The sequence below is a fragment of the Pseudophryne corroboree genome, chromosome 5 (assembly GCF_028390025.1).
Source record: "Pseudophryne corroboree isolate aPseCor3 chromosome 5, aPseCor3.hap2, whole genome shotgun sequence".
Lineage (NCBI taxonomy): Eukaryota > Metazoa > Chordata > Amphibia > Anura > Myobatrachidae > Pseudophryne > Pseudophryne corroboree.
Window position 1 is genome coordinate 242,592,377 of NC_086448.1, and position 21,630 is coordinate 242,614,006.

The following is a 21,630-nucleotide window of genomic DNA, read 5'->3' on the forward strand; positions in this document are numbered from 1 at the left end:
GATAAAATAGTAAAATATAATGGTGTAATTGTGGGCCTGATTCAGTTATGGTTGTTGAAGCGATCGCTGCTGCAATCTTGCCGTTCACAATTGCATCATGAGTCTGAGCAGTCGTAGGCTGAGCAAGTCTCCTAGACACAGGGGGCTCTCCAGCAGCAACACAGGTCGCTATGGGTAATTTATGCACGCACATGGAACAGCATTTGAACGGACCTGACATGCCTGTATTGTTACGTTCTCTGTGCTCTGAACGCAAGATACTGAGTGGGTAAGTCCTGAGCACAGGAACGTGATGCTGTAATAAGAGCAAAGTACAGCAGCAACCCCTAGAACCCTAACTCCGTTGTCCCATCCGCGTGGTCAGCTTACGCCTGCGAGACTATGTGTTCTTGGGCCCACGGCAGCAGCGTTTGAAGGGCGGATTAGGTCTGCCCAACTCCGATGCCCCTTGGTCTTAATTTGAGACAAGGCATAAACTGAGACGGGACAAGAACAAGGGGACCTCTAACTAAACAATACTCAGAGCTAGGGGCTACTATTGAACTAAAACTAAACGTATGTGCGGCACGGCCGCCAAAGGAAAAAAGACAACAAAGGTAATTCTGTCCACACCCTACTTGACACCGTCGTGTACCGGGGAGGACAGCTAGGGCGGAGAACCTCCGCAAAAACACCAGCAAAAAATATAATAGAAGTTCTACGGCCAATGCCGCAAGACGCGGCAAAGGCCGCTACTCACAACACCGGGGAAAACAACCGTAGGTGAACGGGAACCTTGAGATGACAGACACAGGTTTCTACCGACTGGAAGGCTGTGAGGACTCCAATGATTGGCTTCCAACGCCAGGAATCAGTACCACAGGAACAAGGTAGACCAGATCACAGAACACCGGACAGGGAATTCTCCAGAGCAGGAACAGCTCACAGGAAGCTATCACCAGCGTCTGTGTAAGGCACTGGAGGAGAATATAACAGGTCTCTGTACCAATAGCTGCAGAGAACCTAATTTGAAAATGTCGTGCAGCTGCCCTGCTGCAAGACCACATGCTGACAGGTGCTAATTTCATTACATGGCAACGGGGAACGCGGTCCGCCTGTGGCATCCCCATTGCCAAGGAGCTGGCGGGTCAGTGCGCACCACGTCCTGGCGTTGCCAGGCGCCATGCGGGGAGCAGGAGGAGGCATGGCGGACGTGACGTGCCGGGACCGTTGCTTAGCAACGGTCGGGCGCTGGCGCGAGCCGCCGCATCTAACAGTATACAGTTAGCCACCCCCATTACCACCTCAAACGCTGACTTCCTGTCAATCACTTAGCGATGGAATCCTCTATGTGAGCTTGATTTGATTTAATGCGGAGTGCGGCTTACACGCATGCACAGTGAAAAAGCACTGAGCCACTTGGTGCAACAGCAGCTTTGCGTCCGCATCTGAATCAGGCCCTCTGAGCGGTAAGGAGAAGGACTCTAGGGAAAGGACTATGTCACCTTTATTATATGTAAAGATAGGGAAACAGTCACTTGTTACAGCTCCAATTCACATCATTTATACCTTTCTGTACCATTTCATCATTTGGTTATTCTATGGGGGAGATGTATTAAGCCCTGCAGAGTGATAAAGTGGAGAGAGGTAAAGTACCAGCCAATCAGCTCCTAACTGTCATGTTACAGGCTGTGTTTGAAAAATGACAAATAGGAGCTGATTAGTTGTTGGTTTATCTCTCTCCACTTTATCACTCTCCCAGGCTTTGTACACCTGCCCCCAGTTCATTGATATACTGTAAATGTCAGCCATTTCACTATCTCCCCCGATCTGTATTGTTCTTCCCCTGAGCTGTATGTTCTGTGTCATACTCTCCCCACCATTCCTGTTTTTCTGTATTACAGTATGTTCTACATCTCGCAACCCCCAAAAGTGTATGTCCTTACTCTATATGTTCTATAGAGTACGGCACAATTTCTATGTTTTTGTATTGTGCCCCAACACCATCTGTATGTGCTATACCAAGTTGTTTTGTATTGTCTGCTCTCCCCCACCATAGACCCTATGTTTTGTACTGTGCTCTCAATACCCCCCACCACACACACAAACAAATACACAAGAGTGGTAACTTACCTCCTGCATGCTATTCTCCAGTCACTAATTCCTCTGCAACACCTCCCGTCGTCTTCAACTGACACTTTGCAGATCTCTTTGCCGGTCACCCGACACTCTGCAAATCTCTTTGCCAGAACTTTGCCAAATGATGACCTAAATAAACAGAATTTCCTGGTCAGACATACTATGGGGTTCATTCAGAGTTGTTCGCTCATTGCCGATTTTCGCAACGGAGCGATTAAGGCAAAATGCGCATGCGCTAAGTATTTTAGCACAAAACTTAGTAGATTTACTCACGTTCGAACGAAGAATTTTCATCGTTGAAGTGATCGGAGTGTGATTGACAGGAAGTGGGTGTTTCTGGGCGGAAACTGACCGTTTTCTGGGAGTGTGTGGAAAAATGCAGGCGTGCCAGGATAAAACGCAGGAGAAACGGGGGAGTGGCTGGCCGAACGCAGGGCGTGTTTGTGACATCAAACCAGGAACGAAACGGGCTGAGCTGATCGCAGTGTAGGAGTAAGTCTGGAGCTACTCAGAAACTGCTAAGAAATTTCTACTCGCAATTCTGCTAATCTTTCGTTCGCTATTCTGCTAAGCTAAGATACACTCCCAGAGGGCGGCGGCCTAGCGTGTGCAATGCAGCTAAAATTTGCTTGCGAGCGAACAACTCGGAATGACCCCCAATGAGTATAATTATACTACTACATTTTGTTACGTACTTTCATTTTTATTCATTTGCAATTTATCTATTTTATTGACTTTTTATCCAAAACCCAAGATCCTTTCTCATAGAGACCCAAGTTATCTGCTCCAGGTTTTATCTTCCCTAGTGCTAGGACCATGTTAGTATCATACACTGGGCCTAATTCAGACCTGATCGCAGCAGCAAATTTGTTCTCTAATGGATAAAACCATTGCCCTCATTCCGAGTTGTTCGGTCGTTATTTTTTTTTCGCAACGGAGCGATTAGTCGCGAATGCGCATGTGCAATGCCCGCAGTGCGACTGCGCCAAGTAAATTTGCTATGCAGTTAGGTATATTACTCACGGTTTTTTCTTCGTTCTGGTGATCGTAATGTGATTGACAGGAAGTGGGTGTTTCTGGGCGGAAACAGTCCGTTTTATGGATGTGTGGGAAAAAACGCTACCGTTTCTGGGAAAAACGCGGGAGTGGCTGGAGAAACGGAGGAGTGTCTGGACGAACGCTGGGTGTGTTTGTGACGTCAAACCAGGAACGACAAGCACTGAACTGATCGCAGATGCCGAGTAAATTTGAAGCTACTCAGAAACTGCTAAGAGGTGTGTAATCGCAATTTTGAGAATCTTTCGTTCGCAATTTAAAGAAGCTAAGATTCACTCCCAGTAGGCGGCGGCTTAGCGTGTGTAAAGCTGCTAAAAGCAGCTTGCGAGCGAACAACTCGGAATGAGGGCCCATGTGCACTGCAGGTGGGGCAGATGTAACATGTGCACAGTGAGTATGGTAACTTACCTCCTGCATGTTATACTCCAGTCGTTGCTACCTCTGCGACCCCTCCCGTCATCTTCAACTGACACTTTGCAGATCTCTTTGCCGGTTACCCAACACTCTGCAAATCTCTTTGCCAGATGATCTAAAAAACACAAAAGACTATCATTAAGCATAGTACTAGTTTAAGTACAATAAAATGTCCATGAGTCAACCAGTTTCCCAATTTTTCGGAATTCAAACAAGATACTTTCAAAGTTATCAGTATTCCATTTATCTATTTTATTAACTTTTTTCATCCCAAAGCCACGATCCTGCCTCATAGAGACCCAGGTTATCTGCATCCCCTGTATGTGTGCTTATCCTCCATACTGCCCTCTTTATTCCTGCAATGCTACATTTTTATTCTTAAATATGTCGTTCCTTCCTGCGCTTCTCCTATTTATGTGTCCTTGTACCTGTATTCCCGGTTCTGTCTATCTTGTCTTGCCTTTCAGCTGACTATACTGCACTCTGTCTTCCTTACCCCCTCCATCATACTCTGCTATGTAGTACTCACCTCCTCCTACCTGTCTTCCTGCATGGAAACTGGAAACATCAGCAGCTGTAGATAGAATGTTACAGGAAGAAGCATGGTGATGTCACGGGCTAGTGATGTCACAGGCTAGGTGTGATGTCACAGTAACCAGCAGCAAAGCTACAGAGTTACAGCTATCTTACATATACATTTTCTACATCAATTACAACTGGATATACATGAGTTTCTAGTTTAAAAAAAATGAGACTAGTGTAGAAAATGAAGTATAAGGCAATGTTGTACAGAGTGCCTAAATATATAGGTAAAGGGAAAACATAAGTGACAGGAATTTCTAGACTAAATCACCGTTTATATTTTATAAGGAAATAAAGCTCTTTATCTAAGAGGCTGAATTAATCATTTTCGTGTGTGTGTGTATATATTAATATATATATATAGAGAGAGAGAGAGAGAGAGAGAGAGAGAGAGCTATACTAACTATACTATCCCATTAAACCAGGAAGCTCACGAATTATACAGTTTCTGTGGCTGGCTGACCTCAAGTCTGCATTTCACCTGGTTTAATCAGCCACAGAACCTGTTTAACCCATAAGCGTATAAAGAGGAGAACAAATAAGAGTTGTCTTTTTTGCTGGCACCCTAGAAATGTATTATTCACTACCAGCCTATATAAAACTGTAAGGCGGGCCTGCAAGGTGACATTCACAGGGAATAGGTAATGACATCCACTCGACTTGTTCACACCCGCTGGACGTGTTGGAAAGAGGTTGAGTGGACAGTGAGCATTGTACCGACAGCTGGACTGCTGAGAACGGAACCTGGAGGGTACATAACTTTTTGGTTTTCATTTCATCTCATGACACTCCACCCAAAGCTACTCTTCTGGTTATCCTATTAACTAGGACAATAATGAAGGTGACTCCATAACATTTCTTCCATTGTTTTTCCGTGTCACAGAAACATTGCATGTGTGTTACAGGTGACCATCCTAATCATCTTTCCTTCACGTCACAGTAATGTCGTTGTTAGTGATACATTATTTGGATCAAGCATCAAAAGGAAACTTAGGTATAAGAGTCTGGCCGACATATCATTTATTGCATGACGACCTTGTGCCTGCGCTGTACTGTATGTAGATGGTGCATTTGGTTTTGCTAATGACTTACATAGACTCCATAAGAGGGCATGCCGACATAGCATATTGTTGAATGATAACATGTATGATCTTAAACTCCATCTATAAATGTTCTGTTGCGAGACTTCCAATATGCTCAGAATATTGCTACTGTGACAGATGATTTAGTATATACTAGCTGGAGTACCCGGCGTAAAGGCCCATACACATTAGACGATGTCGCTCTGTGAGCGACATCGTCTAACGTTTCCCCCTCCCGGGCCGGCCGGTCGGCGGCCGCCTGTACGTACTGAGCGATATGACAGCTCATATCGCTCAGTGACGTCACGCCCCCGCCAGCCCTGCATGAAGGTCGTGGACGACCGTCCACATCCTTCATGCATGCCCTGCCGACAGCGACGATCGTCGCCGACCCGCGGGGCCGCGCATCGTCCGTCGCTGGCGGCATACACACTTACCGATTAAATGAGCGACGTCGCTCATGGAGGGGGAAAATGAGCGACGTCGCTCATTTAATCGGCAAGTGTGTATGGACCTTTACCCCTGATTTTAAAGAATGTCTGTTTACAAAAATAAATGTAAATAATAAACACACAGTATAAATAACATTGTAGATAGCTGAATATCTGTGCTTTGGTATGGGATGAGGATGGTAAATTAGAATGATAGTTTGTTAATTTACGTTAATTGGATATCTAGTATATAGGCATATCTTGCTTCCCTGATGCACTCTGTGTAGTGGCCGCACCCCTTTTTGGTCCCCCAAGGGACTCTGCTCGTCCCCCTATACAACTCTCAGTCTGTGGCTTCCTGCTGCATCCATTCCTCTCCTCACATCATGTCACTGGCCCTGTCACATGCAGCCCTTTCATCACTGAGATATCATGCATGTCCTGATATAGTGTGTGCTGCTGGCCCACCACTAGGGGTGCTAGTGGTGTGTTACCCTCACAGTGTTTGTTCCCAGAGTGTAAGTCATATGTGTAGCAAGTTTGGTGTAAATTGCTCCAGGCATTCCAGAAGAATTATGCTGACTGCTGAAAAACTCTGTGCTAGTGCCTCACCGCTAGGGGTGCTAGGGGTGACTTACCCCCACAGTGTTTGTTCCCAGCTCGCAAGTCATATGTGAACCAAGGCCCTCATTCCGAGTTGATCGGTCGCAAGGCGATTTTAGCAGAGTTACACACGCTAAGCCGCCGCCTACTGGGAGTGAATCTTAGCTTCTTAAAATTGCGACCGATGTATTCGCAATATTGCGATTACTAACTACTTAGCAGTTTCAGAGTAGCTCCAGACTTACTCTGCCAGTGCGATCATTTCAGTGCTTGTCGTTCCTGGTTGACGTCACAAACACACCCAGCGTTCGCCCAGGCACTCCCACCGTTTCCCCGGCCACTCCTGCGTTTTTTCCGGAAACGGTAGCGTTTTCAGCCACACGCCCATAAAACGCCGTGTTTCCGCCCAGTAACACCCATTTCCTGTCAATCACATTACGATCGCCGGAGCGAAGAAAAAGCCGTGAGTAAAAATACTTTCATCATAGTAAAGTTACTTGGCGCAGTCGCAGTGCGAACATTGCGCATGCGTACTAAGCGGATTTTCACTGCGATGCGATGAAAAATACCGAGCGAACAACTCGGAATGAGGGCCCAAGTTTGTTGTAAATTGGTCCAGGCATTCGGGAGTTATACTTTATCCTGATATGCTCTGTGCTGCTGTCCCACCCCTGGGGGTGTATAACCCCCACAGAGTTTGTTTGCAGATTGTAAGTCAGATGTGTACCAAGTTTTGTGTAAATTGCTCCAGGTATTCCATAGTTATGCTGTTTGTTGACATACTCTGTGCTACTGTCCCACCCCTAGGGGTGCTATGGGTGTCTGACCCCCACAGTGTTTGTTTCCACAGTGAAAGTCATATGTGTACCAGCAGGGTCAGACTGGCCCACAGGTGTACAGGAGAAACCACCGGTGGGCCCACTGCCTGAGGGTCCACTCCTTCCTCTAGGGATCAGGTTCCAGACTGTGCACTTGTATTATACATGGTAGCTATGTTGCAGTACACTGGACAAGACTATTGTGCATTTCAAGCCTCTGTGGAGGCTGGCCACACTCCCTTTGTAGGCTGGTCACACCCCCAATTATGGGCCCCTATCACTGCATTCTCCCGGTGGGCCATCTATACCCCAGTACGACACTGGTACCAAGTTTGTTGTAAATTGCTGCAGGCATTCCAGAGTTATTCTGTCTACTGAAATACTCAGTGCTGCTGTCTGCACCCCTAGGGGTGCTAGGGATTTCTAATTGTTTTAGTTGACTCCGCCGTGTTTTAATACGCTCGTATGTAAAATTTCACGATCGTCGCTTTTAAACTGTGGATATGTATAGAAAGACAAAAGGGTGGATTTGTATAGAAAGAAAGAAGGACAGATTTTCGCTTTTATATAGTAGATACACTTAGAGTTACATTGATATGTGACTGTCATACTTGCCAACATTTTATAACAAGTTCCAGAGATGCTTGGTGGCTGAGACCAGTGCATGGTGGAATGTCATGTGCGGATCTGTCTAGGAGGACATTGGTGCACTACAACTCCCATCGTGTCATGTTTACTGGACTTCATTATAATGTGATTTCTTTTTAATTAATGTTAATTACTCATGTTCCATACATTTTCATTTATACCACTTAATGTGCACATAACACAGTGTTTATAGGGCCTAATTCAGACCTGATCGCTCGCTAGCGTTTTTTGCAGCGCTGCCATCAGGTCAGAACTGCGCATGCGTATGCACTGCAATGTACAAGCATGTCGCACAGGTACAAAGCAGATCGTTGCTCTGCGATGGGTTTGTACAAAGAATCCATTCGCATGGGCGATCGCAAGGAGATTGAAAGGAATAAGGCATTTGTGCGTGTCAACTGACTGTTTCCTGGGAGTGGTTGGAAAAACGCAGTCGTTCCCAAGCGTTTGCAGGGCGGGTGTCTGACGTGAATTCCGGACCCGGACAGGTTGAAGTGATCGCAGCAGCTGAGTAAGTCCTGGGCTACTCAGAAACTGCACAAAATCTTTTTGTACCACTCGGCTGCACATGCGATCGCACACTTGCGCAGCTAAAATACATTCCCCGGTGGGCGGCGACTATGTGAACACAGGACTGCAAAAAACAGCTAGCGAGCGATCAGGTCTGAAATGGCCACATAGATCCTCCAGAAAACCCATGGGGCTGTTTTACTGGTCCATGTCAGGTTTGGCCATCCAAGTGTGAGGTCAAATTGATCAATAATCCTGGGCCGCAGCTCCAGAGGCGGGATGGGCCTGTATGTGGCCAGCTGTACAGTGGAGACATCGGATAACAGCCCATGTCCTCTCATGCTTTACAGTGTTTAGTTGCAAAATTGGTGGTGGGTGTTTGGTAGGCTAAAGCACTGGGGCTCGTTACAAATACTGGATTCTATTTACTAAGCCTTGGAGAGAGATAAAGTGGACGGAGATAAGTACCAGCCAATCAGCTGCTAACTGTCATATTATAGGCTGGATTTGAAAGATGACAGGAGCTGATTGGCTGGTACTTTATCTCTTTTCACTTTATCTCTCTCCAAGGCTTAGTACATAGACCCCATTGTATGCAGGGGATGTGGGGGTGATGAACTGGTTTAAAAATAGATACTTTTTTGCTGGTGAGCTACAGGGCCCAGATATCACACACTTACCAAGTTCTTGGCTGCCAGTTGGGAGGGATATGATGCAACCATGTGGGCAGTGCAGGGGCATGACCGCAGAATCACATATTCAAGGCACAGTACATAAAGCCACAATTACATCATTGTAAAGCGGGGGAAGTGGGCCATGATGATGGGATTCAGCAGGAATAGCATCATCAGCTCGACTGGACTGGTCACTTCACACAGGAAGTGGGCATCAGCGTGTGGAACTGAGGCATTTCTAAAGATATGCCTACACCCTTGGTGCCTGCTATCCTGGAGTCTCCCAAGACATTGTGGGAGAATAGGCAAGTACCATATGCTCTATCATACATTGGGATCATGTAACTGGCGGTTGGGATCCCATCGGTCAGCATCCTGATGCCGGGATCCTGGCCGCCAGATTTCCGGTGGGGGTACGAGTGCAACAGAGCCCCATGCGGGCTTGCCAAAGGCGTAGCTACTATAGGTGCAGGGAGTGCAGCTGCTATGGGACCCAGAGCTGAGGGGGCCACCTTCCCTGTCACAGTTGCATGTGTTATATAGCTACCATACTGTAGGGTAACTTGGGTAACAGTGATCATAATATGATCACATTCGACATTAGCATTCAAAAGCAGAACTCTAAGGGTACAACTAAGACTCTTAACTTTAAAAAAGCTAATTTTAACATGCTGAAAAATGCACTAAAGGACATAGATTGGGGATATTTGTTTCAGGGGAAAAACATGGCCGAAATGTGAAATGTTTTTAAAACGATGCTTGACAAATATACCATAAGTGCATCCCCTTGGGCAGTAAAAATAAGAGTATTCATTTCAAACCAATGTGGTTAAACAAAAAAGTTTAGGAAGATATTGTTAAAAAGAGGCAAGCAGTCAAAGCTTTCAAATCAGGCGGGAAGGCAAAGTCATTCCAGTACTACAAGGAATGTAACAATAAATGCAAAAACAAAATCAGAGCAGCTAAAATAGAAAATGACAAGCAAATCTCTAAGGAGAGTAAAACTAACCCTAAAAAATGTATTTACAGTAAGTACATAAATGGGAAGAGGCTAAAAAAAGAGACTATAGGACCATTAAAAAGTGAACTGGGATTCCTGATAAATGACGACAATGAAAAAGCTAAAATATTGAACAAATTTTTCTCATCAGTATTTAATAGAGAGGACCAGATTGTGGGATTAGTGAGTAACAATAACAATAGTATTGATAAAGGCCCATTGCTTAATACTTATCTGTCTGAAGAAGTAGTCCATGAACAATTAAAAAAAACTTAAGACTAATAATTCTCCTGGTCCAGATGGCCTACATCCTAGGGTTCTGATGGAGCTAAATGCTGAAATAGCAAGGCCGCTGTATCTGATTTTCACTAAGTTACTTAGATCAGGCATAGTACCAAAGTACTGGTGTATAGCGGATGTAGTCCCAATATTTAAAAAAGCGTATTAAACTTCATCCTGGTAACTATAGACCGGTTAGTCTGACATCAATAGTGGGAAAACTATTGGAAAGTATACTAAGGGACAGCATACAGGACTGCTTTGAGAACTCCCATGCTAATAATAAGAACCAGCATGGTTTTGTGAGAAATAGGTCATGCCAAACTAATTTGATTAGCTTCTATGAGATAGGAAGCTACAATCTCGACCATAGTAACTCAATAGATGTGGTTTATCTGGATTTTGCAAAAGCTTTCGACACAGTACCTCACAGGAGGCTGTTTTTCAAATTAAGGGAGCTTCGTATAGCAGACACTATTTGTACATGGGTGAGTAATTGGCTTAATAACAGGGAACAGCGAGTGGTGATTAATGGGGTGTTTTCCACCTGGATTAAAGTAATTAGTGGAATACCGCAGGGTTCTGTTCTGGGTCCACTATTATTTAATATATTTATTAATGATTTAGGAGAAGGACTAATAAGCAAAGTGTCAATTTTTGCAGACGATACTAAAATATCAATCAAGTCAGATGTGGATGTGGAGTCTCTTCAGAACGATTTATTTAAACTGGAAGTTTGGGCAATGAAATGGTGTATGAGGTTTAATGTGGAAAAATGTAAAGTTATGCACTTTGGGACTAAGAATATACATGCAACCTACCAATTAAATGAGGGAAAAAATAGGGGCAACTGTATTAGAAAAGGATTTGGGAGTGTTCATTGATAGTAGATTTAGCGGCAACACACAATGTCAAAGTGCAGCAACAAAGGCAAATAAAGTGTTAGCATGCAATAAAAAGGGAATTGAGACAAGGGATGAGAGCGTAATCCTGCCACTGTGCAAATCATTGGTACGGCCGCATCTTGAGTATTGTGTACAGTTCTGTGTACCACACTATAAAAAAGACATATTATAACTTAAAAAGGTTCAGAGGCGGGCTACCAAATTGATTAAGGGGTTGGAGACACTGGACCATGAGGAGAGGCTTTCTAGATTAGATATGTTTACACTAGAAATTAGACGACTAAGAGGAGATATGATTTTATATTTAGAAATATATAAAGGGGCAATATGCGGAGCTATCATGTGAGTTGTTTACTAAGAGACCTCTACACAAAATGCGCAGACACCCGCTAAGGCTTGAGGAGAGGAAATTTCGTACTCAGCGCAGGAAGGGATTCTTCGCTGTAAGAGCAATACGAATATGGAATACACTGCCAGACAAGGTTGTAATGGCGGACTCAGTCAATGGGGTATATTTACTAAGGTGACGATTTTTTTCTTCAAAGTGTCATTTCGGCAATTTACTAAGCAAAAATCTCGGCAGTGATGAGGGCATTCGTAATATTTTGGAAGTCCTAGGAAAAAATCACGAATCAATACACCATCGGTCAAATACGCCAGCAATTTGGTAGAAATCGGTAATTTACTAAAAAGTGCAAATCACAAACACTGCCGACAATAGCCAAACACTGCCATGCTGAAATACAATTCGTGAAGAAGTGCTAAAAAAAAACAGACCTGCTTTTTTATCCCTTGTTTGGATAGGCATGCAGGGATCCATGAGATCCGTGCATGTTTATCAGTGGGAAGGGGATGGGAAAGTGTTTATTTTTCCCAAAAAAATTGCGTGGGGTCCCCCCTCCTAAGCAAAACCAGCCTCGGGCTCTTTGAGCCGGTCCTGGTTGCAAAAATATGGGGGGGAAAATGATAGAGGTTCCCCCATATTTAAACAACCAGCACCGGGCTCTGCGCCTGGTCCTGGTTCCAAAAATACGGGGGACAAAAAGCGTAGGGGTCCCCCGTATTTCTGAAACCAGCACCGGGCTCCACTAGCCAGATACATAATGCGACAGCCGGGGGACACTTTTATATAGGTCCCGGCGGCCCTGGCATTACATAACCAACTAGTCACCCCTGGCTGGGGTACCCTGGAGGAGTGGGGACCCCTTCAATCAAGGGGTCCCCCCCCTACAGCCACCCAAGGACCAGGGGTGAAGCCCGAGGCTGTCCCCCCATCCAAGGGCTGCGGATGGGAGGCTGATAGCCGTTTTGTAAAAAAATGAATATTGTTTTTAGTAGCAGTACTACAAGTCCCAGCAAGCCTCCCCCGCAAGCTGGTACTTGGAGAACCACAAGTACCAGCATGCGGAGGAAAACCGGGCCCGCTGGTACCTGTAGTACTACTACTAAAAAAATACCCCAATAAAAACATAAGACACACACCTTAAAAGTATAACTTTAATGCATACATCCACACCTCCATATACACATACTTACCTTATGTTCACACAAGGGTCGGTCCTCTTCTCCATGTAGAATCCATGGTGTACCTGTGGAAAAAATTATACTCACAAAATCCAGGGTAGAAGGCTCTTCTTGTAATCCATTTGTAATCCAGGTACTTGTCAAAATAAAAAAAAATGGATACCCGACCTCGCACTGAAAGGGGCCCCATGTTTTCACATGGGACCCCTTTCCCCGAATGCCAGAAACCCCCTCTGACTTATGTCTAAGAGGGTTCCATCAGCCAATCAGGGAGCGCCACATTGTGGCACCCTCCTGATTGGCTGTGTGCTCCTGTACTGTATGACAGGCGGCACCCGGCAGTGTTACAATGTAGCGCCTATGCGCTCCATTATAACCAATGGTGGAAACTTTGTGGTCAGCAGTGAGGTTACTTTCGGTCAACCGCTGACCATAAAGTTCCCACCATTGGTTACAATGGAGCGCATAGGAGCTACATTGTAACACTGCCGTGGGCTACCTGTCATACAGTACAGGAGCACACAGCCAATCAGGAGGGTGCCACAATGTGGTGCTCCCTGATTGGCTGATGGAACCCTCTTAGACATAAGTCAGAGGGGGTTTCTGGCATTCGGGGAAAGGGGTCCCATGTGAAAACATGGGGCCCCTTTCAGTGCGAGGTCGGGTATCCGTTTTTTTTATTTTGACAAGTACCTGGATTACAAATGGATTACAAGAAGAGCCTTCTACCCTGGATTTTGTGAGTATAATTTTTTCCACAGGTACACCATGGATTCTACATGGAGAAGAGGACCGACCCTCGTGTGAACATAAGGTAAGTATGTGTATATGGAGGTGTGGATGTATGCATTAAAGTTATACTTTTAAGGTGTGTGTCTTATGTTTTTATTGGGGTATTTTTTTAGTAGTAGTACTACAGGTACCAGCGGGCCCGGTTTTCCTCCGCATGCTGGTACTTGTGGTTCTCCAAGTACCAGCTTGCGGGGGAGGCTTGCTGGGACTTGTAGTATTGCTACTAAAAACAATATTCATTTTTTTACAAAACGGCTATCAGCCTCCCATCCGCAGCCCTTGGATGGGGGGGACAGCCTCGGGCTTCACCCCTGGTCCTTGGGTGGCTGGAGGGGGGGGGACCCCTTGATTGAAGGGGTCCCCACTCCTCCAGGGTACCCCGGCCAGGGGTGACTAGTTGGTTATGTAATGCCAGGGCCGCCGGGACCTATATAAAAGTCTCCTCCGGCTGTGGCATTATGTATCTGGCTAGTGGAGCCCGGTGCTGGTTTCAGAAATACGGGGGACCCCTACGCTTTTTGTCCCCCGTATTTTTGGAACCAGGACCAGGCGCAGAGCCCGGTGCTGGTTGTTTAAATATGGGGGAACCTCTATCATTTTTTTCCCATATTTTTGCAACCAGGATCGGCTCAAAGAGCCCGAGGCTGGTTTTGCTTAGGAGGGGGGACCCCACGCAATTTTTTTTTTATTTTAACACTGATTTTTTTAATTAACAAGGTGCACAATGAAGCCCAGCACGGATCTCTCAGATCCGGCCGAGATTCATTGTATTAAAGTCGGCAGTGTTTTACAAGTCACTCACGTAAAACACTGCCAAAAAAAACGAATGACATCGACATCGGTAAAACCGAAAATGCAGAATACGGCAGCTTAGTAAATTAGTCGTACTAAATTCAAGAAGTTGTAACTTTACACTTTCGATGTCATTCGTGATTGAACTTTGACCTCAAACGGGAAAATACGATTTTTAGTAAATATACCCCAATGAGTTTAAAAATGAGTTAGACAAATTCCTTATGGAAAAAGATATACGAGGATATAGCCTTTTAACCTAAATAGAATAGGGAATGCAATATAATTCAGGTTGAACTCGATGGACTACTAGTCTTTTTTCAACCTCAGCAACTATGTTACTATGTTACAGTACAGCATGGCCCATCACCATAGTAACATCAACAACTGTGAAAAATAGAATGAAGGACCTGAATATAACAACAATAATGACAGCAATGATATTTACAAGGCATAGCATAACCCTAAAGGGAAAAGATAGCATTATATGAAATAAATCAACATTATGAATGCTACCAAGAAATTATTATATTAATTTAAATGACAGGTATTTGTTACAAAGTAACAATGAAGGTCTTAGAAAAAATTAGTATAAGATTTCATTGAGGCCACCCGAATGTATTACCCCCAGACTCACTATCCATCGCGCCTCACATTGTAACAATTTACGAGCATGATTGCCCCATCTCATAGAGAGTGGGATATGGTCGATCATGCGATATCGGATGCTCACTAATGGATGATTATTTTGAACAAAGTGGCAAGCAACGGGTTGCTCTCTCATACCAATTATTAAGGCATTACAGATGGCGGATCTATGAGCCATCATAAGCTCCTTAAACTTTCTTTCCATCTTACCAATGTAAGATAATCCACATGGACACAAGGGTATTCAAATGATATATCACACAAAATCTCCTTTTTAAAGTGGCCCCCATTTTTGCTCATATCGCACCCATAGTAATCAGGTTTAGCTTCATAAATGATTGGGCGCCTCGCTAACCCGGGGGTAATAAGCTGAAATTATTATACCATGCCCATCAGCAGAAACAGAACAGGTGTGGAAGGGGGTGAAAAGAATTGAATACTGCCCAAGATTTGGTACACAACAAAATTAGAGTTACAATTGAGTTGGTGTCTGATGTAAATAGTTAATCCACTATGCGGATGTGAAAATGTGGGATTACAAATTGGCATGTCGTACAGGAACACCTAATGCAACCTAATTTTGCCCTAGGTAAAAAACGTCAAAGAGGAAGATGGGGTATGATCCCTTTTTTAAATGTCTGTTTTAACCAGGGAGTCCCGAAGGTTCCGGCCCCTAAACTAACATGGCATAAAACTAAAATTAGACAAGTGTAGAGATTTAACTGATTCTACCAATGGCCAGTGTGTTTTAGAAACTTGATCACTTATAGGGGAAGCCGTGGTGTACTAATTTACCCATGGAAATTTACGGTTAGTAGATGAATGTGTGTTTCTCTCTCCAGAGATAATACCTTTGTCTTAAGGGCTATACACGTTTGTTGATCCGCCGCCGAGCTGCCCGACAATGGATACGGCCGATGGGAAACCCGGCGGCGGGGGGGGGGGGGGGGCAGTGACAGGGGGAGTGAAGTTTCTTCATTCCCCCCATCACCCGGCTCCATAGCAATGCAGGCAAATATGGACGATCTCGTCCATATTGGCCTGCATGCTCAAGCGACGGGGCACCAGCGATGAACGAGTGCGGGGCCGCGCATCATTCATTGCTGGTGCCTCCACACTCAAAGATATGAACGGTATCTCTTTCATTAATGAACGAGATTGTTCATATCCTTGAGTATTACCGCCCAGTGTGTAGGGCCTACTAGATTTGAGTAGCAATTTTAATGAATAACCCCTAGCAATGAATGTATTAATTAATTTGTCAATTATTATTACACATAACTTAATTTGTGGACAGCTATGGTTTTATTTCTTTGCATGTGCAGATTGCATGGGTTTTTACTGACATTTGGTGAAAATGTCATTACAATAGCCCCATTACAAATATACTTACTGAGAAAAATGTTGATGTGTTCAATACTTATTTTATACTGTATACTTTATATAGTGACAAACAGGATAGTTTGTCCCAGTCTTATGAAAGAGACTAATGCCTTTTCTGGGAGACTACAGTCTTATGGTAAAGACAGGGTTTAAGCTCCACACAGCTCTACACACACAGCACACACACACAGGTGCATCATATGGTTTGAGTAATTAGAGGGTAGTGCTTGAGGAGTAGTAGGCTTTTGTGTTTGGGTCAGGGCAATCGATACTGGTCTGTCACAACTGAGGGCTGGTGCAGACCAGGGGAGGCCTCAGCTGTAGGGGCTGAGGTGTATGTGAACCTGGGAGGCAATGTGGGACTCTTTGACATGCAGATGACCTTGCAGTACCAAAGCCTGAAGGCGTGACCACGACAACAGGAGAAAAGTTAATGAGTTTTATTGAGCACAGTTCAGATGGTACATCGGCAGTTGCAGTATTCAGGTATAATGAAATATAAAACAGTACACAGTTCCTAGGAATGTAGCAGTGGTTAGGATGTCTTTGGGTGTGTCAATATCATAAGACAGTCTTGAGAGACTAGGAGATGGAAAGTCCTTGACCAACACCCATCCGCGGAGTAATGGAATTGAGTATAGGAACTGGCCAGCTGATGTTACACTGGAAGCTGGGAGTACTGAAGAATCAATGATACTGGGTAAGCACAAATGAACTGCTGGGTAATGCCAGATAGAACCGGACCAGGTGATGAACTGTGTGGAAGTGCTGGTTAACCAATGTAGCTGAAGAACAGATGAGCGACACTGTTGAAGCTAGGGATTGTTGGTTATTGAGGATCGATGGCGGAACACTGATGGTATCTGGAAACCGATGGCAGAGCACCGATGGTACCAGGAGACAGGATACCGCTGGAAGCTAGACCCTGGAAGCCGGTGTTAGGAAACTGCCAATCGCAGGGTGCAATGATAGGACACTGCAGAGTCATGCTGCACCGCAAGGTGGTAACTGGTGCGGGTCTCTAGTGGAGTTGAAGACAGGAGCTGGAAATACCTGGAGCTTAGCAGAACAACCACAATGAGATGAGACTGGAAACACTGGGTTTGACAACCAAAGCACTGACACTTTCCTAGTCCAGGAACAGGATATTTATACCTGCTGGGAGGCAGGCATTGGCTGATCAATTATGCAGAGTCCAGCAGCGCAGCGGATAGGTGAAGTGATAGCATGTGACTGGGAAAAACATGGCTGCGCTCATGTTAGCATTTGGAGGGAAAGTCAGTTTGTGAAACCATGTGGAGAAACGGCAGTAATGGCGGTGGAGGCCGTGGAGGGCAGGAGACACCATACATAATTATTTGCACACTGGAACCACAGGGATGGCGACGGAGGCCGCGGAGGGCTGGAGACGCCATTTTAGGATTTTGCAAGTTGCACTTATGAAGCTGCTGTGACAGCACTGCGGGATCACAGGGAGGATATGTGAAGTGAGGACATCAGCAACGCAGTTGGGATCCGGCCCTGGAATGCTGAGCCAGCCTCAGGAGACACTTGAAAGGTAAATAATGGCGTCCAGTTACCCGAATCGTGACATGGACAAGCTGGCCAGTGAATAGCTAGGTGACCAGTGTATTTTCAGTGATAGGGTTGTGGGAATTAGGGTTACCACCTCATCCCTTTAATTCTGGACACATTAATTACACAGGTTCTGTGGTTGGCTGACTTCAAGACTCCATTTTACCTGGTTTTAATCAGCCACAGAACCTGTGCAATTAATGAGTCAAGAATTAAAGGGTTGAGGTGGTAACCCTAGCAGGAATACATACAGATGTGTCCACTTACATCTTTGCTTTTTTACCAATTTGGCACAACATGCAAAACACAGCTAAGCTGTTTTTCACGAGTAGTAAGTGGATGAATCTTAAAAAATTTTGATTGCCATAATAGAATTAGTGATGAGCGGGTTCGGTTTCTCGGAAACCGAACCCCCCGAACTTCACCCTTTTTACACGGGTCCGAGGCATACTCGGATTCTCCCGTATGGCTCGGTTAACCCGAGCGCGCCCGAACGTCATCATCCCGCTGTCGGATTCTCGCGAGATTCGGATTCTATATAAGCAGCCGCGCATCGCCGCCATTTTCACTCGTGCATTGGAAATGTTAGGGAGAGGACGTGGCTGGCGTCCTCTCCGTGTATTGTTGATGCAAATATTTGTGCTTGCTTTACTTATTGCTTAATTGTGGGGACTGGGGAGCAGCTGTATATTAATATAGGAGGAGTACAGTGCAGAGTTTTGCTGATCAGTGACCACCAGTTTTATCCGTTCTCTGCATGAAAAAAATGCTCCTTATCTGTGCTCAGTGTGCTGCATATATCTGTGCTCACACTGCTTAATTGTGGGGACTGGGGAGCAGCTGTATTATATAGCAGGAGTACAGTGTAGAGTTTTGCTGACAGTGACCACCAGTATACGTTGTCTGCCTGAAAAACACTCCATATCTGTGCTCAGTGTGCTGCTTTATTGTGGGGACTGGGGACCACCAGTATAATATTATATAGGAGGAGTACAGTGCAGAGTTTTGCTGACCAGTGACCACCAGTATACGTTGTCTGCCTGAAAAACACTCCATATCTGTGCTGAATTGTAGACAGTATATAGTAGGAGTACAGTGCATAATTTTACTGACCACCAGTATATAATATGTCAAAGTCGAAAAATATCGTTATTCTCATCGCCATGTACTAACCCCAATGCACATGCTCGCTGCTCGTGCACCCACTCCCCTGTGCGTACGCATCCCCTCAGGTTGCGTAAGGGACGCTCCCACGTCGCCTGCGCGTGGGGATGTGCATTTACGGTAGAGTTTGTGTGCGACTAGCGAGCGACTCGATCGCTACATATTTAACCAATATAATGTGTTTTGTAGGTATTAATCCCCTTAATAATGTCTGCAAGTATGTTTAGTGTAAATGGTTCAGGGACCTGGGAATTCCTCTTTTCACGATACAAAGGGTCTGACAAAGGTTGAACAGTGGTGTCTTGTACCTAACTAAAGAGTATTTTATTAGAAACAATCCAGTGCTGGTTAGGTAGAGATTAATCGCTCCTGCGTATAGTTATGTCTATGAGTAGTTTATGGACATTTACTGTATTTGCAGTTCATTATCCATGCGGCGGGAATCTTGAAGATACCTCCCATGTGAGCAGTTTGAAATAGTCACAGCCCACCTGTTCAAATCCACCTATGACCTTTTGTCATAGTGCAGAGAGACATTCCTGTGTCCAATGAACAATGAGATTGTAGGGCCCATTGTATTGTACAGTATGTTGTGTATATAAAGACCCCCATAGCCAGACCAGCCTCACTTCTCTCCAAAAGGTTTTCCCCGTGATGACTGAGAGCTGGTTTCCAGATAGTGCATGCGATTCATCCCCACGTGTGTAAGTTTTTCTCTGTGGCCATTTCGTTACTCTGTATGTATGCAATTGTTCTTTTGTAGCTAACCTATAAGTATTTGCCATTTATCCTCTTTCTGTTTATTTGTATTTGCAATCGTTTGCTAGTGTTTGTATTTCTGCTTAGTTATTGTGTTTAGGTATTAATGTCAGGTCTGTAGTGTATGAACTGTATCTGTTTTCCCCTTTTTACGTACTAAATATCGTCAGTAAAGGTGTTGGAACCTTAGCAAGGAGTGTGTGTTTCACTAGTTAGTATAAAGGGTTACTGAGCGTCTCAGTCACTCAAACAGCTTTCATATCATAAAGGTTAATCAGCGTTACATTGTGGTAATATTACAGTACTAAGGTTTACAGTATAAGCATACCCTTATAGTGTGTTGTTACAAGGTTGTCTGTGTGTAAATCAGTGAGCGTCAGCGCCGCTCGTATCCCGCTCTCGCGGTACAGCGTCTGCTACGCTATTAGCGTAGCTTTACGGTACTCGGGCCACCTATAGCGTGCTCGATACCAAGCGTAAGCCGTGAGCGAACGTGCCGCTCGTGCGTCTCGACCACGGCCTAGCATCTGCTACGCTAAGTGCGTACCATTACGGCACCTCGTGCGCCTATTGCGTATGTTGTCTTTAATAAGTATATAGCTTAGGTTCAAGATAAATAATTAGCTTTATCAATTGGGGGCTAGTCCGGTCCACCTCATATCCACAGTCAGGCGAAAACACGCAGACTTTATCGATCAGCAAAGGGCGGATAGGTAGTATCTTGTAGTGCTGATCGGATGTGCGTCTGTGTCTGCTTCTCTTGGTTTGTAGGGATGCTGGTGGAATCCGAGGAAGGTAAGAACATACAGCTATTGTTTTAAATCTGTTTTTTTTTTGTCCTCTTTCTCTCTCTTTCTCTCTGTTTGGCGCCAATTGCGCACACAATACACACACACACACCTGTATTTTTATTTGTGTATTTTCGCATAGTCACTCTGTTGTTGCCATAAGAATTGATTGGTAGGCACGTGCTGAGGAAAGTTGGTGCTATTTAGTTGATATTATAAAGAGTAATATTTAAAGGGAGTAATTATAAAAAGCACGCACACAGCATAACAAGATACTGTGTGGTGCTCGGTAAGCGATTACAGTTGAACATCGTTTACATTTATAGAAGCGTGTTATTTGCATTACTGTGAGCGTATCTGGACTTTGTGCATACGTATCTCGGGCAACGTGCGAGATTACGTACGTGACGCAAAGGCATACACACGTGGCGTATATTACGCAGCGGGCGTACGGATACGCCCACTAAATTCAAATCACACGATAGCATTGTTTAGTGTGGGCAGGTATAGTAGCCACGTGATAATAGCACAAGTTTGTTCAGTTTCCAAAAGTTGTAGTTTAAAGAGAACCTTTATCTATTGCAAAACCCGGGGATTGAACTACTGCCTGAATGAAAGGAATTTCTGTACAGAAAAATCAGTGTGCATATGAGTGAATAGGAGTGTATGTGCAAATAAAGGTATTCTTTTGTGAACCCAGAAATCGGGATCCTGTCGGAGACCACATCAGGTGAGTGGACACTTGGTGGCGTGGGACTGGCTTTCCCGCGTTAACATTATATAAGGTAAAAAGGAGCAAGTAGTATTCGCAGACAAAAAGAACTGCAAAAGTTAAAGCGCAGCCCAGGGGGTTGGCGTAGTACCCATATAGGAAAAAGCTCTGGCTGAAGGTTTCGCAGCCTAAACAACCGATTCCGTTGGTCGCAAGGCGAATAAGTAAAATATACTTATACGCAGGGCGACTGTACCACACGTAATTGTGTGCATTAGTTTGTTACCTTGATACCCATTAAAAATTTACTGTGGGATCATAAACGCTATTTGTACATTCTAACGTGATTTGTGTAGGTTTTTGTTATTTTAAG